Source organism: Furipterus horrens, unplaced genomic scaffold (assembly GCF_987537825.1).
Source record: "Furipterus horrens unplaced genomic scaffold, mFurHor1.1.pri manual_scaffold_15, whole genome shotgun sequence".
Lineage (NCBI taxonomy): Eukaryota > Metazoa > Chordata > Mammalia > Chiroptera > Furipteridae > Furipterus > Furipterus horrens.
This window is the reverse complement of record NW_028327185.1, coordinates 26,795,613-26,815,135: the sequence shown is the minus strand read 5'-3', so window position 1 is coordinate 26,815,135 and position 19,523 is coordinate 26,795,613. Positions and strand designations below refer to the sequence as shown.

General features: G+C 47.5%; 1 protein-coding gene across 1 annotated transcript in view; it reads right to left on the bottom strand.

Annotated features, from left to right (window-relative positions):
- The window catches only part of LOC149992561 (uncharacterized), a 60,805-nt gene that overhangs the window by 3,607 nt on the left and 37,675 nt on the right, over positions 1 to 19,523 (bottom strand). The gene's annotated exons all lie outside the window — the stretch shown is intronic.

Genomic DNA, 19,523 nt, shown 5'->3' with positions numbered 1-19,523 from the left:
GAAAAAGCTCAGATAAATAATCTAACCTAACAATAGGAAAATAAAATAAAATAAAATAAAGCCCAAAGTGAGCATAAGAAAGGAAATAATAAAGATCAGAGCAGGAATAAATAAAATAGTCTAAAAAAACACAGAAGTTTAATGAAACCAAGAGCTATTTCATTTGAGAAGATAAACAAGACTGACAAACCTTCAACCAGATTCAACAAGAAGAAATGAATAAGAAGAAGTAACAACGGACACCACAGAAATACAAAGGTTATAAGACAAATTAGGAACAACTATATGCCAACAAACTGGACAGTCCGGACAAAATTCCTAAACACATACCATCTTCTCATACTGAATCAGGAAGAATCAGAAGAACTGAATAGGCTGATTACAATTAATGAAAACAAAAGCAGACATTTAAAAACTCCCAACAAACAACATAAGTCCTGGACCAGGTGGCTTCCCAGGTAAAGTTAACCAAACATTCAAAAGAACTAACACGTCTCGTACTCAACTATTCCAAAACATATCAAGAGAAGGCAACACTTCCAAGCTCATTTCATAAGGCCAGCATTATCCTAATTCCAAAACCCAATAAAGACACTACACAAAGATAGAAAATTATAGACCAATATCCCTGATGAACATCAACACTAACGTCCTCCACAAAATAGAGCAAACCGATCCAGCAATGCATTAAGAAGGTCACACACCATGATCAAATGGGATTTTTTTTCCCAGATGCAAGGTTGGCACAATATCCACAAAGCAATAAACACGATACACCACATAGGGAAAATGAAGGATAAAAACATTATGATCCTATCAATAGAGGCAGAAAAAGCATTTGATTAAATGCAGCATCCATTTATGATTAAAAATTCTCAGCAAATGGAAGTAGAGGGAACATACCTCAATATAACAAAGGCCACATGTGACAAAGCCACAGGCAACACCGTATTCAACAGACAAAAAATAAAAGTGTCTCTTAGGATCAGGAACAAGACACGGATGTCCGCTTTCACCAGTCTTATTCTATACAGTACTGGACGTCTTAATCACGGCAATCAAGCAAGAAGAAAAAACAGACAAACAAATTATAAAGAAAGAAGTAAAACTGTCATTATTTGAAGTCATATGTACTATATATAGAGAACCCTAAAGATTCCACGAAAAACTACTAGAACCGATAAATACCCGGAAATCAGTTGCATTTTTATATGCCAATAACGAACTATCAGAAAAAGAAACTAAGAAAATGATCCCATTTATAACTGCAACCAAAAAAAAAAAAAAGAGCAAAAAAATCCTGAGAAATAAGTTTAACTAAGGATGTAAAAGATCTAAAGTCAGAAAACTGTAAGGGCTCTGAAGAAACTGAAGAAGACAGAAGATGAAGCATATACTCTGTTCATGAATAAGAAGCATCAGCGTCACTAAAATGTCCATAGTAACCAAAGCCATCTATAGCTTCAACGCAATCCCTAACAAGACAGCAATGGCGCATTTCACAGATCTAAAACAAATATTCCAAAAACGTATATGGAAACACGAAAGACCCTGAAAAGCCTCAGCAGTTGAAAGAAAGAACAACAAAGCAGGAGGGACCGCAATACCCGACCTCACACTACACTGTGAGGCCACAGTGAACGAGACAGCCTGGCACTGGCACAAAGCCAGGAAAGAACAAACACCGGGCAGAAGAGTCTCTTTAATAAGTGGTGTTGGGAAAACCGGACAGGAACATGCAAACAAATGAAACTAGATCAGCTTCTGACACCATACACAAGAATAAACGCAAAATGGATGAAAGATGTACACGTAAGACTCAAAACCATAGGTAGTAAAATATCGAACATTTCTCGTAGCAATATTTTTCTAATATATGTCCTCAGGCAAGAGAAACAAAAGAAAAACGGAACAAATGGACTCCAGCAAACTGAAGTTTTTGCAGAGCAAAGGAAACCATCAACAAAATGAAGACAACCTACTGGATTTCCGGTGAAGATGGAAGTGTAAGAAGACACACTTCACCTCCTCACGCAACCACAGGAAAAGTCACAACTACCTTCAAAACAAAATACACCCAGGACCACCAGAAAATCTAACTGTAAGGAAGTCCAACAACCAAGGATTTAAGGAAGCCACATTCATCCAGATGGGTAGGAGGGGTGGAGATAGGGAGTCAGGGCGGAGGGGATTCGGTGTGGCGGGGAGCAGCGGCGTCAGAACAGGTGGTCCCACATTCACGTGCGGTGGATAAAAATCAGGAGGGACACCTTGGGAGCGAGTGATCCCAGCCCCAGGCCAGACTGCACAGCCCAGGGTTCCAGCGCTGGGAAGATAAACCCCGTAACTCCTGGCTGTAAAAACCAGTGGGGATTGGGGCAGCCGAAGAAACTGCCTGTTTCTCAGGGAAGTCCATTTAAAGGACCCACACAGCTTAGGACATACACAAACCCACCCACTCTGGGAACCACCACCACGGCAACAGCTAGAAGGGTGCCAATGGTGTATGGGAAGTGGGTGACATGACTGGAAATGGGGCGAGTGCCAGGAAAACCTCTGCAACCCCTACCCCCTCCACAGAGCCACAAAGTGCTGAAGTGAGCTGGCTGGCCCTGGCGAATACCTAAGGCTCTGCTCCATACAATTTAACAGGCGTGCTAAGACAGGGAGTCAAAGCAGCTCCAATGAACACACAGAAACAAACACAGGGAGGCTACCAAATGAGGAGACAAAGAAATATGGCCCAAGTGAAAGAACAAAACAAAACCGCAGAAAAGGAACTAAATAAAAAAGGAGACAGCCAACCTATCGGATACAGAGTTCAAAACATTGGTGATCAGGATGCTCAGAAAAACACACTGAGTATGGCAAAATCATAAGGGAAGAAATGAAAGCTATACTAAGTGAAATAAAGACAAGTCCACAGGGAACCAACAGTGAAAGGAAGGAAGCCAGGGTTCAAATCAACAATTTGGAACATAAGGAAAAAATAAACATTCAGCCACAATGGAATGAACAGACAAGAACTAAAAAGAAACAAGGACAGTAAAAGAAGACTCTGGGACATGCCAACATCCAAATCACAGGGATGCCACAAGAAGAGGAAGAGCGAGTAATTGAAGTTACTTGAAAAAATAATGTAAGAAAACTTCCCCAATTTGGTGAAGGAAATGGACATAACACGTCCAGGAAGCACAGAGAATCCCAAACAAGTTGGACCCAAAGAGGACCACACCAAGGCACATCATAAGTAAAATGCCAAAGGTAAAAGAAAAGAGAGAATCTTAAAAGTAGCAAGAGGAAAGCAGGGAGTTACCTACAAAGAAATTCTCATAAGACTATCAGCTGATTTCTCAAAAGAAACTCTGCAGGCAAGAAGGGACTGGCAAGAAGTATTCAATGTGATGAAAAGCAAGGGCCTACAACCACGATGACTCTATCCAACAAAGCTATCATTTAGAATGGAAGGGCAGATGAAGTGCTTCCAAGACAAGGTAAAGCTAACAGAGTTCATCATCACCAAGCCATTATTATATGAAATGTCAAACGGATTTATTTAAGAAAAAGAAGATCTAAACTATGAACACTAAAATGACAACAAACTCACAACTATCAACAACTGAATCTAAAAAACAAAAACAGACTAAGCAAACAACTAGAACAGGAACAGAATCACAGATGTGGAGATCATTTGGAGGGTTTTCACCGTGGGGGGAGGGTTGGGGAAGAATGAGGGAAAGGGTACAGAGATTAAGCAGCATAACTGGTAGGTACAAAATAGGGGGATGTTAAGACTGCTATAGGAAATGGAGAAACCAAAAAACTTACATGCACGACCCATGGACATGAAATAAGGGGGGTGGGATTGCTGGAGGCAAGGGGGGTACTGGGCAGAGGGAAGCAAAGGGAAAATCGTGGGACAATTGTAATAACATAATCAATAAAATATGCTTAAAAAAAAAGACAACCCACTGAATTGGAGAACATATTCATAATGATACATCTGATAAGTGGTTAATGTCCAGTATTTATAAAGGACTTATACAACTTAACATCAAAAACGAAACAAAACAAGAACAACAATCTAATTAAAAAATGGACAAAGCACCTGAATAGACACTTCTTCAAAGACACGCACATGGCCAAAGACATGAAAAAATGCTCAACGTCACTGATCATTTAAGAAACACAAATGAAAGCCGCAATGAGGTATTACCTCACACCAGTCAGAATCGCTACTCTCAACAAATCAACACACAACACGTGCTGGCGAGGATGTGGGAAAAGGGGAGCCCTCGTGCACTGCTGGTGGGAATGCAGACTGGTGCAGCCCCTGTGGAAAACAGTATGGAGTTTCCTCAAAAAATTAAAAATGGAACTGCCGTATGACCCAGCTCTACCACCTCTGGGAACGTATCCAAAGAAACCCAAAACAGTAATTCAAAAGAATATATGCACCTCTATCCTCACTGCAGCGTTAGCTCTAAGAGCCAAGACCTGAAAGCAGCCCAAGTGCCCAGCAGCAGATGAGCGGATACTAACGCTCTGGTACCTTTACACAGCGGAGCACGACTGGGGCAGAAGAGAGAAGGAAATCTCACCTTTTGTGGCAGCACAGATGGACCTAGAGGGCGTTGTGCTGAGTGAAATAAGCCCCTCAGAGGAAGACAAGCACCCTATGACTTCACCCATATGCGGAATCTAACGAACAAAACAAACTAAGAAACAAACCAGAAACAGAAGCAGAGATACACAAAACGTACGGACACTATCGGAGGGGAGAGACGCTGGGGGGCTGGGGAAAAGGGGAAGGGATAAAGCAGAGAAGAAAAACTCACAGACACAGACAGCAGGGTGGTGATGACCAGAGGGGGGCGGTGCGGGGCAGGGAGGAGAGGGTGCAGGGGGGCAATCAGTGATGGAAGGGGCCTGGGCCTGGGGCGGCGAGCACACACCACAGTGCGCAGATGCTGTGCTAGCGAACTGTACACCTGAAGCCTATCTAGTTTTATTTACCAAGGTGGCCCAAAAAATTCAATAAAAGAAAAGAGAAGAAAAAGTAAAAAATACCTTCGAGTTTTTCTAAATGAAGTTTGGTGAAATAGTAATAACCTTATCACTACCCTAAGATGTAGCCCATCAAATCTGTCCCAGAAAAAATGAAAACTGTGTTCCCACAAAAACTGTTCAGAAAATAAATTTTAGAAAACAAAAACAAAAAACACCCAGAAAACAACTGGAAGCAAGGCAGATGTCCGCCAATGGGCGAACGTTAAACAAACTGAGGGACAGGACGCCTTGGAATACTACTCAGCAATGAAAAGGAGCAAACTACCGGCACAGGCAACCTGAATGAACCACCAGCGAATCATGAGGAGGGAACGAGAGAACGCCCAAGGGTTACAGGTCGTGCGGCTCCCGTAACACGCCAGTCCTGAGACATGGGCCCCGCGGGGAGCGGGCTGAGCAGGCCGCAGGGCTGGGAGGGCGGGGGGTGGCTGGGCGGGCCCTGGGGCGGCGGGGGTGCCCTGCTGTAAATCTGTGAGGCCTGGGGGCCTCGGGGCAGGACACAGGGGAAATCTAGGTAGTGTCTCTTACAACTGCAGTGGCGGCTACAATGACCTCAGAATAAAAAGTTTAATTAAAAAGAAATCAAACTTGTTACTTCCCCAAAACTTCCTTTTCACACACACAGAAACTATACTGGAAGGGGGGACCTCCAACAGCCTAAGAGCCAGAGGTTCCAGCCACTAAGGCGTCAGCCACCACTGGAGGCCGCCAGCGTCCTGCCCAGGAGGGCTACCTGCCAGGACCCTCCGCTACACTGCCTGAGTTCCCCGGGCCTTTCCAACAGCTTCTGGAGACTACATACAAGTTTACGCACATACCCTCTCTCAGGCCTGTCTACCTGACCACGGGCAGATCGGGGTTGCACCGAGGAGAGCTCCAGCTGTTCCGACACAGGCTAAACGGGCAGGCCGCGGGCAGACAAGGAGCAGGCGTCCCGGTCTGCTTCTCACAGCGTTGTCACGCTGCCACACTGATGCTTTGCAGAAACATACAGACCTCTGGATGCAGCCACCCAATCACAACCAGCTCCAAGGCATCCAGAACATCACATACTTGGCTCTCAGCTCCATGCGTCCTGTCTGTGGCTCAGAGAGCTGGGAGGGGGGAGTCCGTGATGGATTTCTAACAGGTGCTTAACCTGACTTTTTCCTGTCCTTTTGGGCTCACCCGCCCTCGGGGAGCATGTGGCATTGACACAAGCAGTCAGACATGTCACATAATATGATAACTAAAGAAAAGAGACCCAAAGTTATCAATGCAAACAGGATCCCACCTTCCCATCTCCCTGGAAACATCCCATCGTCCTGAAGTCCCTCTATCATTGGGTGCCCCCTCACCGTCCAAAGCTCACCTCCACAGACAAATACCTTCTACTTGGAAAAGGGCGATTCACTGTCTCCTAGGAAGGCCCCCTCAAAATCTCACGCCCCCTTCAAATACAGCAGCTGGCCCAAAGCCAACTGTTTACTAAGGGCTTACTGTGACTGCTGCTGCCATTAATCTAGGACCCTCCTGCCTCCCTCTTCTCTGAACTGCTCCGTTTCACTTACACCTCCCCGGGGAATGAAAAATATGCTTCAGACCTCTGAGCTTGAACAAGCAGTTTTCTGTGTGGTGGGCTCTTCATCCCATCCTGCTGGCAGCTCCCTGCCCACCCTCCCAGGTCTCACCTCCCAACCCCAAGCCGTCTGTGCTCCTTCTCTCTTAGAGCACATCAGCTCCATGGGGACAAGAACCTCACCTTCGTTCAGTGAAGTGCCCAGTGCCAGAAAGGGCTCCAGCGACTGAACGAGTGAACACAGGAATCACTCAATGGACACACTTATTTGTCACCACCTCCCAGCTGAGAACTGAACGGCTCCCCAACTATTGTCCAAGTGCTGTTGGCAAGGCCTTCCCAGCCAGGACGGTGAGCCCGAACCGCACCTCTGACTTCCACACACGGAGTTCCCAGATCACCAGGAGGCAGACTGGGTGGCACCGAGGAACCACCGGCAAGCAGACATGCTGAACTTCAACTACACTTCTCCCTCTTCCAAATCCAACCCCCAGTCACAGCAGCACGCGCGCCACGCGGGCCCAGGCAAACCAGAAGCACTGTGGGAAAGCTGGCACTCCTAGAGAGCAGCAGCGAGGCAAAAACACTGACATTTCCACGTTCTTGCCCCAGGAACCCCATGACCAGAAACTGAGCCTAAAGAAACACCACAGACAGAAGAAAAAAGTTCCACTCATGATTTGGGAGGAACTCGATGTCCCATAGCGAAAATGGCTAAATGAATGGTAATTTATCAACTCACTCAATTATGTATCGGCAGCCGTCCGTCTCGAGAGACGATGGTGTAGCTTCTTAAGAGTCTATCTGCACCGCCGAGAATGGCTGTGCAATCCGACTCGGGAGTGACACGGTATCTGTCTCCTCCCGTGTTGAATCGACATCTTACGATGACGCTGGAGTGGTCTCCAGTGAAGCTGAAGCTACAGAGCCTGGGCAGGGTGATATGGAGGGTCTGCTGTTGCCCATGCAGCAGACCCCCCCTCTTCGCAGCTGAAGGATCCAAGGGAAAGACGGAGTCAATACAGCTTGGCTTCAGGTGCGCCGCAGGAGTTGCCGGTGTTGACTACAACGTCAAACCGCCTTAGGGACTCCGGCTCCGGATTTTCTGTCGGGGTTTACTCCCTTAGCCTTTCCCCTGAAGAGGTATGCCGCAAGGCAGCGGAGGTTTTTTGGAGTCAGAGTTTTCCTTCTCTGATGTGCCCTGACTGGAAGATCGAACCAGCGACACTTAGCTCGCAGGCCGACGCTCAATCCACTGAGCCAAACCAGCCAGGGCTGACTCACTCAATTACACAGCTATTAATTACAAATAACTAAGGAATTCAAGAAACCCTCCAGAGTATGGCCCACAGGATTCCATCAAGCCAGGGCTTCCTGCACAGAGCCAGATGACTTCGTTCTCCTGGGTGACAGGCACCTTCTAGAGCTATTCAGCAGAATGTCCCCAGGAGCTGCTCTGAAGCTGGACTCACCCAAGGCCTCAGGGATAATGACATGAAGCGCACACAGCCCCTCTCCCAAGGGGCTCTAGGTCTAGTGAGGACTGACATGGGAACAAGCAACCAGGATGGGGTGTGAAAACGTGGTCTCTGTTTATCAAATGCATACAAATGGAGAAAGACTGAGAATCAACAAGCAAACAACTATTGTCTTAACTGTCAGGATCATGAACAAGTCTCGGGAGCTTTTTGTTTATTTTTACAGATTTTTGTAAAGTAATGCTGCTACATGGCACCCGATACGCCACTCTCCACCAATGGCATGACTTAGCAGCTCAGTAGTGTCAAGGCTGGGCCTGGAAACCAGGAGGCCCAAGTCCAAGTCCTGGTTCTATGATTTAGTCATTGTATGGCCCAATGCAAGACACTATCCCTGTGAACCTCAGTTTCATCATCTACAACATAGAAAAATACACACATCCTTTCCATATTTTTAAAAGCTACGTCAGACACGAATGCCTCAGAATCAGAGACATACATCCCGGCGCCATACAGCTGCCGCTCAAACCAATCTGGGAATAGGGCTTGGGGGCTACCGGAGTCCAGGGGAGTGGGCCTTTCTGTGGAGACGGCAACTGGGGGTCCCAGACAGTGTGATGGACAGGACTGCAGAGGCCAATTCACAGGGACTGGAGCCCAGGGCTCCCGACTCCACGGGCAAGAGCAGCGTATGCAAAGCCCACACAAGCTGCCTCGCACCAGCCTGAATGCCGGAATTCCAAGCAGAGTAACTGTCCTCATGAAAGCTCTTCAAAAGGAAAAGTCCCTCACAGGCCTGAAGAAGGATCCATACCAGAAGGGACCAAGTATCCCAGCTCTAGGGAAATTGCTGGGGCAAATAAGTTTCTCTGGGCCAAAGGTGGGGGTTGGGCAGCTGCACTCAAGGATTAAGTAGGAGGCCAATGGCGCTTTGGTGGAGAGTTCATTGAAAGATCTACGGGAAGAATGTGTATAAATCACAAGTAATATATTTTCTATGGTTTTGAGGTTGTTCCTTGCCCTTCCCTTTTTTCCAAGAGTTTCTGTGGAAACGTTTCCACACTCACAGCAAGCAGGCTGTTGAATAGTTTCTACATTTTGATTCCAAAAGGAGAAACAATGCCTGGTTAGCAGCCATCTGGCCATCTTTATAAGCTGGTAAATCACAGGAGAGTTCAAGGTCACCTGTATTCTGGGGCATTTAGATATAAGTCAGTAAAATGAGATGGGAGCACATGTCAAAGCCCAGTCTTGGGTTGCACCCCTGCCGAGGCCTAACTGTGTCCTGTGGCCACCCAGAAGGAGGGCAAGAGAACCTGACAGTTCTAAGCCCAAGTACACTGAAGAGGGAAGTTCTTCCCACACCAGTGGTCAGCACACACCTTGACCAAGCCCACTAGGGCCATGAGCCCCAGGAAACTGGGACTTCTCTTTTAGAACAAACCTGCCAGGGCCAATAAGCATTGGCCATCACTACAGACTCTTTGACAGGCCACACACAAACCTGTCCCACAATGCCACATGAACCAAATCATGCTGGAGGATCTCAAGCCCTGGATAATACCATCCTGTTTTGAACCCAAACTATATCCCTCAATGCGGGCACCATCTGTTAACACAGGTTTCCAGGGCCTGTCACCTGCCTCCAAAAGTCAGCAGAGAACAACTGGCCAACGCAAAGATGCTCACAATTATGCCATGGCCTCTGTAAATGATTCAACATGATCAGGACCCAGAGCCATGTGACCAGAGTGAAAAGTCCAGCCTCCACAGTAAGAAAAGGCTACCGTTTGCCAGCTGGCAGAAAGCATCATCTGTGTGGCCTAGAGAACACACACTTGATCTAAGTGAGCATGCTGGGTAGTCTGTTTAAAACGCCCATTGGTTCCCTGTCTTAGTCACATTGGTCCTATACCCCGCTGTCATCAGCTAACACCACCCATGGCTTATAAGGCTCCACATTTGGGGCTGGCCAAAAACTTCATTTAGTTTTTTCCATACGATGGCTCTAGCAGCACTTATTTGACTTTAACTTCATTCGAAACAATTTTGTTAGATCATATTGTGACAGCTGTCATATCAGCGTGCATTTAAAAAGAACAACACAACTGATGAATTTTTGTGCAGTTTTAATATTGAAGATGGAAGAAAATACGCATTTTTGGCGTATTATGCTTTATTATTTCAACAAAGGTAAAAACGCAACTGAAACACACACAAAAAAGAAATAAGATCTGTGCAGCGCATGGAGAAGGTGCTGTGACCGACCGAATGTGTCAGAAGTGGTTTGTGAAGTTTCTTGTCCTACTGACATTTTGGCCAAATAATTCTTTGCTGTGGGGCTGCCTTATGCACTGGAAGATATTTAGCAGCACCCTTGGCCCCTACCCACTAGAAGCCAACAGTGGGAGACAACCAACATACTCAAAATATCCAAATCAATCAAGTTACTGGTGAAAATGAAAAATGTGTCTTTCATTTTACGGGCTTCTTGGCCAACCCAATACTTCACATCACTTACTCCTCAATCTCCACAAGAAACCTATCGGGTATATACCACTACTACATCACTGTATTACACATACGAGGAAACGGAGGTGCACAGAAAGATTAAGCCACCTACGGCCACAGAGCCAGGGTACGAGCCAAGGCCACCTGGCCCCATATCTGGCCCTTAATACCCGACACGGCCTCTCAACGTCAGTAAGCCACTCCTGACGGCGAGGGCCCGAGCCATCCCAGCAGCAAGTACATTCCCACGCGGAATGTTCTCCTGGGCAGTCCACTCCTGACAAGCACATCACTCAGAGCCGTCCCCAGCCCCCTTGAAGCTGAGCCCTACGGCCTGTGTGTGGCCCCTCTACGGAACTCATCAACCACAGACCACCCTTCCATGGGGCTGCCCACCCAGACCAGTCGGTCCCCATGGGTGTTAAGGAGCTGACAGAGACAGTGGGGCTCTTTTCCAAAAGGAGTGCCTCCTCCTTGTACAAAGACGTAAGTGTGAGCAGAGGCTCACACCTCTGCCCTACCCCAGGGAAAGGAGAGCCTCATAAGTAGGGTAATCCTAAAATTTACGATCCAAATTGGTACAACTGGGGGAATGAACAGGGACTCCAGTAATTATGCCAGGACATGCGGCCCTGGAACTCTGAAGAAATGCAGACTATCAACCTTTGCTGCCAAAGGCCGGTAAGACAAAGATGACAAAGCCACTGATAACACCCACGATGAAACAAAGGCACACAAAGCGCAGCAAAGGGAAAGGAACCCCACACAATGGAACTGAGAGGCAGGGTCTGGGTGAGACGTCCATGAGGAATGAGCAAAGGACCAACCTCAGAAATGAAAGCCAGGGAAAAGCAGCACGACAGAGCCAGCGCAAGGTCAGCGGGTACATTGAGAGATTCGAAATGCCCTCCAGAGCCTGTGGCAGGGCTTTTACACACAGTGCTGCCCCCACCTGGCAGTGCGTCAGGGCTCTGGGGTTCAAAGACATACCAAGAAGGGCACATCCCAAGAACTCCACAAGGCCTGGTGTCTTCAAGGCCCACTCCTCCAGAGCTACCACAAAAGCCCCAAACCGAAGAACAAGCTCTTGACAGTCCCACCCCTCTGCTCAAGCAAAAGCAGCACAGCGTGGAGACAAAGACACTCAACACATATTTGGTGAAACACGGACCAGAACTCTAAGTGATGTTATCTGACGGCCTGTTGGTTTTGGCACAGAACCTGTTCCACCAATGCTGCCACACATCTGACCACGCCTGAACCCCGAGCTGTGTGTGGGTGCGCGCGCGCGGGTGTGCACATGCACAAGTAAGTGTGTGTGAGAGAGTGCAGGCCCACACAGCACGTTCCTGGGGACCCAGGGTGACCAAGACAGAGAGTAGAACGGTGGTAGCATCTGTGGCGTAAGCTACACATGGGCACCAAATGCCAAAGAGGAAAAGACACGGGGATGGGAAATGAATTTGTCAAGTCCCCTGAATATTTTGGTTTCCCAGAGCATAGAAAAGTTATGTTTACATAACTATTAACTGTGTAACAGCATTATAGCTAATAATACCTTAATTTAAAAATATTTTATTGCTAAAAAATGCTAGGCATCACCTGAGCCTTCAATGAGTCATAATCTGTTTGCAGGTGGAGGGTGTTGCCTCAATGCTGATGGCTGCTGCCTGATCAGGGTGGTGGGTGCTGGGGTGGCAATTTCCTAAAAGAACACAAGAATGAAGTTTGCTGAATCGATTGACTCTTTCTTTCATGAACAAGTTCTCTGTAGCACGAAATACTATCCTGATGGCATTTTACCCACAGGAGAACTTCTTTAACAACTGGAGTCAATCCTCTCAAATCCTGCCACTATTTTATCAATTAAGTTTACATTATGTTCTAAATCCTTTATCATTTCAACAATCTTCACAAAATCTTCACCAGGAGCAGATTCCATCTCAAGAAACCATTTCCTTTGCTCGTCCACAGGAAGCAACTGCTCACCCGTTCAGGGTCCACCATGAGATTGCAGTAGCTCAGTCACGTGTCCAGGCTCCGCTTGTAATTCTCCTTCTCTTGCTCTTTCCACCACGTGTTACTTCCTCCACCGAAGTCTTGAGCCTCTCGAAGTCATCCGTGAGGGGTGGCATCAATGTCTTCCAAAATCCTGTTAATGTTGACATTCTGGCCTCTTCCCATGAATCACAAATATCTGAAAGGCATCTAGAATGGTAAGTCCTTTCCAGAGCTTTTCAATTACTTTGCTCAGATCCATGAGAGGAATCACTATCTACGGCAGCTGTAGCCTTACAAAGTGCATTTCTTAAATAATAAGACACGGAAGTTGAAATTAGTCCTTGGTCCCTGGCTGCAGCGTGGGTGTTGTGTTAGCGGGCGTGAAAACGACACTGATCTCACTGTCCTCCTCCCTCCGTCCGAGCTCCTGGGGCACCAGGTGCGTCGTCACTGAGCAGTAAGACATTGAAAGGAGTGTCTCCCTGGGCAGAAGTCTCCACAGTGGGCTTAGAAGGTTCAGTAAACCATGCTGTAGACAGCTGCGCTGTCATCTAGGCTTCGCTGTTCCGTTTACGGAGCACAGGCAGAGCAGAGCTAGCATAACTCCTAAGGGTCCCGGGGTTTTCAGAACGGAAAGTGAGCATTGGCTTCCACTTAGAGTCACCAGCTGCTTTAGCCCCTAACAAAAGAGTCAGCCTGTCCATTGAGGCTTTGAAGCCAGGCCTTGACTTCTCCTGCCTGGCTATGAAAGTCCTGGATGGTGTCTTCTTCTAGTATAAGGCTTCTTTGTCTGCACTGAAAATACGCCGTTCATGTCACCACCCTCACTAATGACCTCAGCCGCATCTTCTGGCTCCCGCGCCGGTACGGCCGCCTCCCCTTGCGCCGTCAGGTTACAGAGACACCTTCTTCCTTCGGCCTCAGGAACCAGCTCCGCTGCTTCCAGCTTCCCCTCTGCCGCTTCCTCCCCTCGCTCGGCCTTCCCAGAATTGAAGAGAGTTAGCGCCTCGCTCTGGACCAGGCTTTGGCCTCAGGGAATGTTGGGGCTGCTTTGCTTTTCTATCCAGACCACTAAAATTTTCTCCTTCTTGGCTTAAATGAAGCTGTTTCAATTTCTTATCATTCATGTATTCACTGGAGTAGCACTTTTTAATTTCCTGCAAGACCTTTTCCTTTGCACTCACAACCCGGCTGTTGGGCACCAGAGGCCTAGCTTTCGCCTCGCTTGGCTTTCGACACGCCTTCCTCACTAAGCTGAATCATTTCTAGCTTTTGATGTAAAGTGAGAGACGTGTGACTCTGCCTTTCACCTGAACACGTATTGGCCTAATTGCAATATTGTTGTGTGATGCTTCCCCCCAAAACATTTAGAATTCCAATGTGTCACTTGAGACCTACCCAATATTCCCTTGAATCCCCTTCCTATAGACATGTCACTACTAGACTGAGGGACAACTTTGAAGAAGAAGAGAAATGCGTGAACGGCAGGTCAGTAGAACAACCAAACACACAAAATATTCACTGATTAAATCCCCCATTCTATGCGGGCAGAGTTTCTGCTGCTGCAAAGCAATTACAGTAGCAACATTATTGATCACAGATCACTATAACAAATATGATGATAATAAAGTTTGAAATATTGCAAGAATTACCAAAATGTGACAGAGACATGAAATTAGCAAATGCTAATAGGAAAGTGGCACCGATAGACTTGCTTGCTGCATGCTTGCTGCAGCCTTAATTGATAAAAACACACAGTCTCTGGGAAGCACGATAAAGTGAAGTGCAACAGAATGCGCTATTCCTGTACCAGTCTGGCATAATGTGAATCATGAGCACAAACCCAAAATGAGGTGAGGGGAATAACTATTTAGGGCTGTAAGTTTTTTGAGGTATAAGTCTCATACCATACGACACACCCACTTAAAATGTACAATTCAATAGTTTGTGGGGCACCCATCACAACAATGAATTTAGAACATTTCGTCACCTCAAAAAGGAACCCTATACTCTTCAGCTACCATTTCCCAAACCCTCTGTGCCCCACCCCCACCCTCGTCCCTGGCAACCACTGATCTCCTTTCTGCCTCTAGAGTTCTGTTCACTCACTGAGTGGTGCTTGATAATTTCTGGACATTTCCTGTAAATGGAATCAGAAGCTATGCAGCCTTTTGCAACTGGCTTATTTCATTAAGCATAATGTTCTCAAGGTTCACCCATGTCTAGCATCTGTCAATATTTCATTCCTTTTTATGGCCGAATAATACTTCATTGCACAGATGCGACACTTTTATTTTTTATCCATTCCCCACTTGCTGCAGATTGGGCTGTTTCCACCTTTTGGTGGCTATTAACATCCTTGTAAGTTTGCTGACTGTTTTTAAACCTCCTTTAATTAAGAAACCAAACAAGTAAATACCATTATCAGTCTCAAGTTCAGACAATTAGCTCCTGAAAAGCCAACAAAAATAAAGGAAAAAGGGTTGAAGAGGGTTTGGAAAGGTGGAGGGAGGTCCTGAGAGGTTCCTTATAAGCAGCCTGGGGCTTGGGCAGCTCCAGCTACACAGACCAGGCTCAAGCTGAAAACCTGTCAGAGGAAACCTACACAGGCCTTTCCACAAAGACTTCCGAACCAACAAGGACGGGGAAGGGCTGCAGAGGCAGGAGGAGGGAACAGGAAAGGAAGAAGGAGTAGGAAATATGTTTTCTTTAACAAAAATAGTAGTGTAACTAAAAGGTCCTACTCCATGGGGATAGCTCTCATTAACATTAGACACATAAAAATTCCTGTCCAGTCACCAAATCCAAGGGCCAGGACTTAAGGAGCATTTGAATTCCAAAGAGAACAGGCAATTTTCCCAAGGCAGATTCTCAGGGTTGATCCGAGCTTCTCCAAAAATAGAATTAAAAATCCCAACGTGTCACCTCTCCAAGATTCCTCTGAATCCACTTTGTGCCACATGTTTAGAGGGAGCAGGCCTCCACCATCACTCCTAGACCAAGGAATCCAAATCTCCCCCTCCACCGTGACTTCCGACCCTCGTCCCAACCCTCTATCTCCAGGGAGAGGGGCACTCCACCCGGCTACCCCCATGCCTTACTCGTGTGTCCGAACACCAAGCTCCAGGTCAGGAATGGGGATGGGGCTTAGAAATCATCATGCACCACTCAGTGAACAGATGAAAGGACTGGGGTCATCTTGCCTTCTGGCCACGAAGTAAATCAGTGGCAGGGCCAGGAGAAGGGCCTGACCCAGGCTGTAAATCCTCAGCTGCCTCCCAAGCCCTACATGGGCAACCGGGCAGGCCCAGTAGCTGCTCCAGCCTCCATCCTAAAACATTCCAGTCATCTCTGACTCCTCCCTTCTGAAAGCTACAGAGCACAGTGGTAAATATCTTTTATGCAAAGCGACTTCCTTTTCCAAGTCTCAGAGGCCTCTAACCGTCAGAAGAATAAACGCTACCCCATTGTTTGCACATGGACTCCCTACCACATGCTGTACACCTTCCTAGCACTTCATTGTGCCTCAGACAGTTCTCGGTGGTAGGAAAGGTGGGCTGCCAGAGACAGCAGGCATTCCTCGCAGTGGCCCCCTTGTTACTCTCCATGTGACACCTCACTCGGGTGTCAGCCCAGACTCTGCACTTGCACCAACTCCAAAATGACAGGCATACTCACCGAGGCTCCTATCAAGGCATTCGGGCCTTCATGAAAACGGCCCGAGTCCCAGAGACCCTCCTGGGGTCTGTGAGCCAAATCTATTTTTATAAAAGTACTAAGTCATCATTTGCTTTTTTCACACTCATTCTTGCACTAATATAGAGTAGGGTTTCCAGAGGCTGTAGGACTCGATCATGCGACAGATTAAATGCAGATGATATGAGAATCCAGCGTCTTTCATTATGACAGATGTTGCAGAGATTTGGAAAAAAGGTAAAGTTATATGACTTTTCTCAAAGAAAATTTTATTTGTTTTGGAAAAGCTACTTTTCAAAATGCAACTGCTATATATGTGAACATGTAGCAGGTTTATGTTTAAATAAATTAAGAAACTTTTAATTTCTCAGTTTGACTTTCTAATGTAGTGAATACCATATTACATGAACAAAAGCCTTTTGAAGGCCTCAATAATCGAGAACTAAAAGGGGTCCAGAGAACAAAAAGTGGAGGCCCACTGACCTAGGCAACTGCCCCACCCCCACAGTGGCTCGGCCCCAGGTCATAATTGTCCTGTCCTGCCCCCACAACACCCCTGCTTCTCTCGCTGATCTATTAGTAGGGTTGCCCCAGCCTGATCCCACTTCCCTGGTTCTCTGTCAGACCAAACACAAACGAGCCTTCAGGTCAGTCTCCAGGTCCCCACTCAGCGTCCTTTCTCAGCACTACCTTAAAAGGCCACATCTCACTCCAGACTTGCCCCCGGCAGCTGTGTCACAGCCCCTCTAGAAATGAACAGATTCCTCCACACACCAAGCCCAGAAACCTTCCTGTCAAAGCAAACCTCTGCCGTTGAGAGGCGGGCTCAAGAGGGGGCTAAACTCTATGCAGGTGACACCTGCTTGTGGGGCCCCTTCCCTGGATCCCAGCTACTAAGGCAGAAACACCAATACCCTGGGCATTCTGCAGGAATACTGTACATATATTGTACATATATGCTATTCAATGCTCTTCTGTACATATAAAATATTTCATTATAGTAAAAAATATTAACGCAAGGGTTCATCATTGTTTCTCGAACAGCGAAGACTCTTAGGGGCTGTGCTTCAAAGGCCACGGCAGAGCATGGGTGGTCTCACAGGCAGCGCCACTCCTCCTCCCAGCTTTCACATACACGAGCTCCCCATCACGTCTCAGGGGTCCCACGTTCTACGGCTGGAGAAATAAAGTGTGAAAACCAGTAATGAAGTGGCTAACAGGCCAGAGACGGCCTCTTCCCTCTGTCCGACCCCACCGGCCCTCTCACCAGCAGCTCCCCGCGCACCTCACCCCTCTGCAGTGCACCAGAGTCTCCCCACGCTGTCTGGCCTTCGAGTCCCTTCCTCCTCAGCCCCCTTCCCAACAATATCAAGCCCCAACTTAGCTCCCTGTTGGCAGCTCAGCTGATCTTCACATTAAAGAAAAAGAGAAGGAGGAGATGAAGCTGAGCGGCTCAGCCACCCCTGCGCACAGCCACAGCTGCCACCACCTCAAAGCCACGCACAGTGCTTGCGCCCCTGAGGGTGGCCCTGGGCCCCACGTCTCCATCTTGGACCCCCCCAGATGAGGAGCACTGAACTCTGGGCAGCCCACCCAGGCTCCACCACTCCCTCCTGCACCTGCTCCACTGTCCTCCCACACAACAGCATGTAGTGCTGATGCCTGGCCTGAAGCGCTGATTCAAAACACAGCACTAACGCAGCTACCACCGGGCCCAGCAACTGCACCTCAGGTCTGCACCCAGAAAAGCTGACAGCGGGGGTTCCCAGCACCACTACTGACACCAGTCAAAAGGTGGAAACACCCCAAATGTCCATTGGCAGATGAACAGAAAAACAAAATGTACCTTGAAGTGGACTATTAGTCAGCCATAAAATGCAATGAGTACTGACTCATGCTACCACATGGATAAACTCTGAAAACATGCTGTGCAGGGAGCCAGACAAAGGGTCAGATATACTATGATCCCATTTTGATGAAATTTCCACAGGAAGTAAACCCATAGACAGTAAGCAGATTGGTGGCTGATGTAAACTGGGAGTGGGGAACAGAGAGTAACCACCGAATTGCTGCTGGTCTTTATTTTGGGGTGCTGAAATGTTTTAAACTAGAGTGGTGGTGTTTGCACAACACTGTGAAGCGCTAACTACACTGAACTGTACTCCTTAAAATAATTAATTTTATGTTGTATGAATTCCACCTCCCCCCACCCCCCCCCCACAGAACTCACTAGACCCCAGGCACAGAGAGGGCAAAGACACACAGCTGATGGCTTGCTCTTCGTTCTCCCCTCACTCCCCAACTCGGCTGCCCGCTCACTCCTCTGCGCACACACGTGCCCTGCTTAAGGCTACCCCCCTCTGGACTGCAGCAGCTAAAGAAAGAGAGGGAAAGTGACATTTTAAAAAGCTTCTTCCCCGTTTGGTCCTGACAAGGAGTCCATGGCCATGGGATTTGGGGAACATGATGCCATTTGTGGCAAAGGGAGGAATGCTAGAGAATGCGTGGGGACAAATTTCTGGGGCAACAGCTTTGCATGAAAGGGTCACACCCTGTTCTTCAAAAAGCAGTGCTTCCACTAAAAACAGGTAGGAACAAAAGGGACAAGAGATCTAAGGAAGTTCAGCCCAAGCCTCATCCTCCAACCACACCCTTCCCAGCACACACACACACACACACACACTTCTGGCAGGACAGCCCCTGCCCCTGCACACGAGGGGCCAAGGGCCACACACAGCCAGAGATCTAGCATCCAAAAAGGCCCCCTGATCTGACTCCGGTTAGCGTGGGAAACAGTGGAAGGTGGAGGCCCTGAGTCAGATTGTCTGGGTTTGCATCCCAGGTCTTCCCCTTAACTATACTGCCCCTGGGCAAGTTACAATGATCTCTTTCCATTTCAGTTTTCTAATTTTTCTACTTCATAAGGCTGCTGTGAATATAAATGAGTTAATAGTGGCCTGGCACACAGCAATTACAGTTTGCTATGAATGGCACCACCATTTCAATGAATATTCCCGAGCATGTCAACTGCTCCTTTGACTTAAATATGGGAAAACCTCTGCACCGTAAAAGGCTTCATGGCCATGCTAGCTGACCCAAATCGACGCTGGTGACCAAAGGGCCAGGACATATCTTGGCCAGATCTCCTGCCCACCTGCCCAGTGATTTGGGGCTGGACCTGGCTGCTCTCCATCCTTATGTAGCAAATT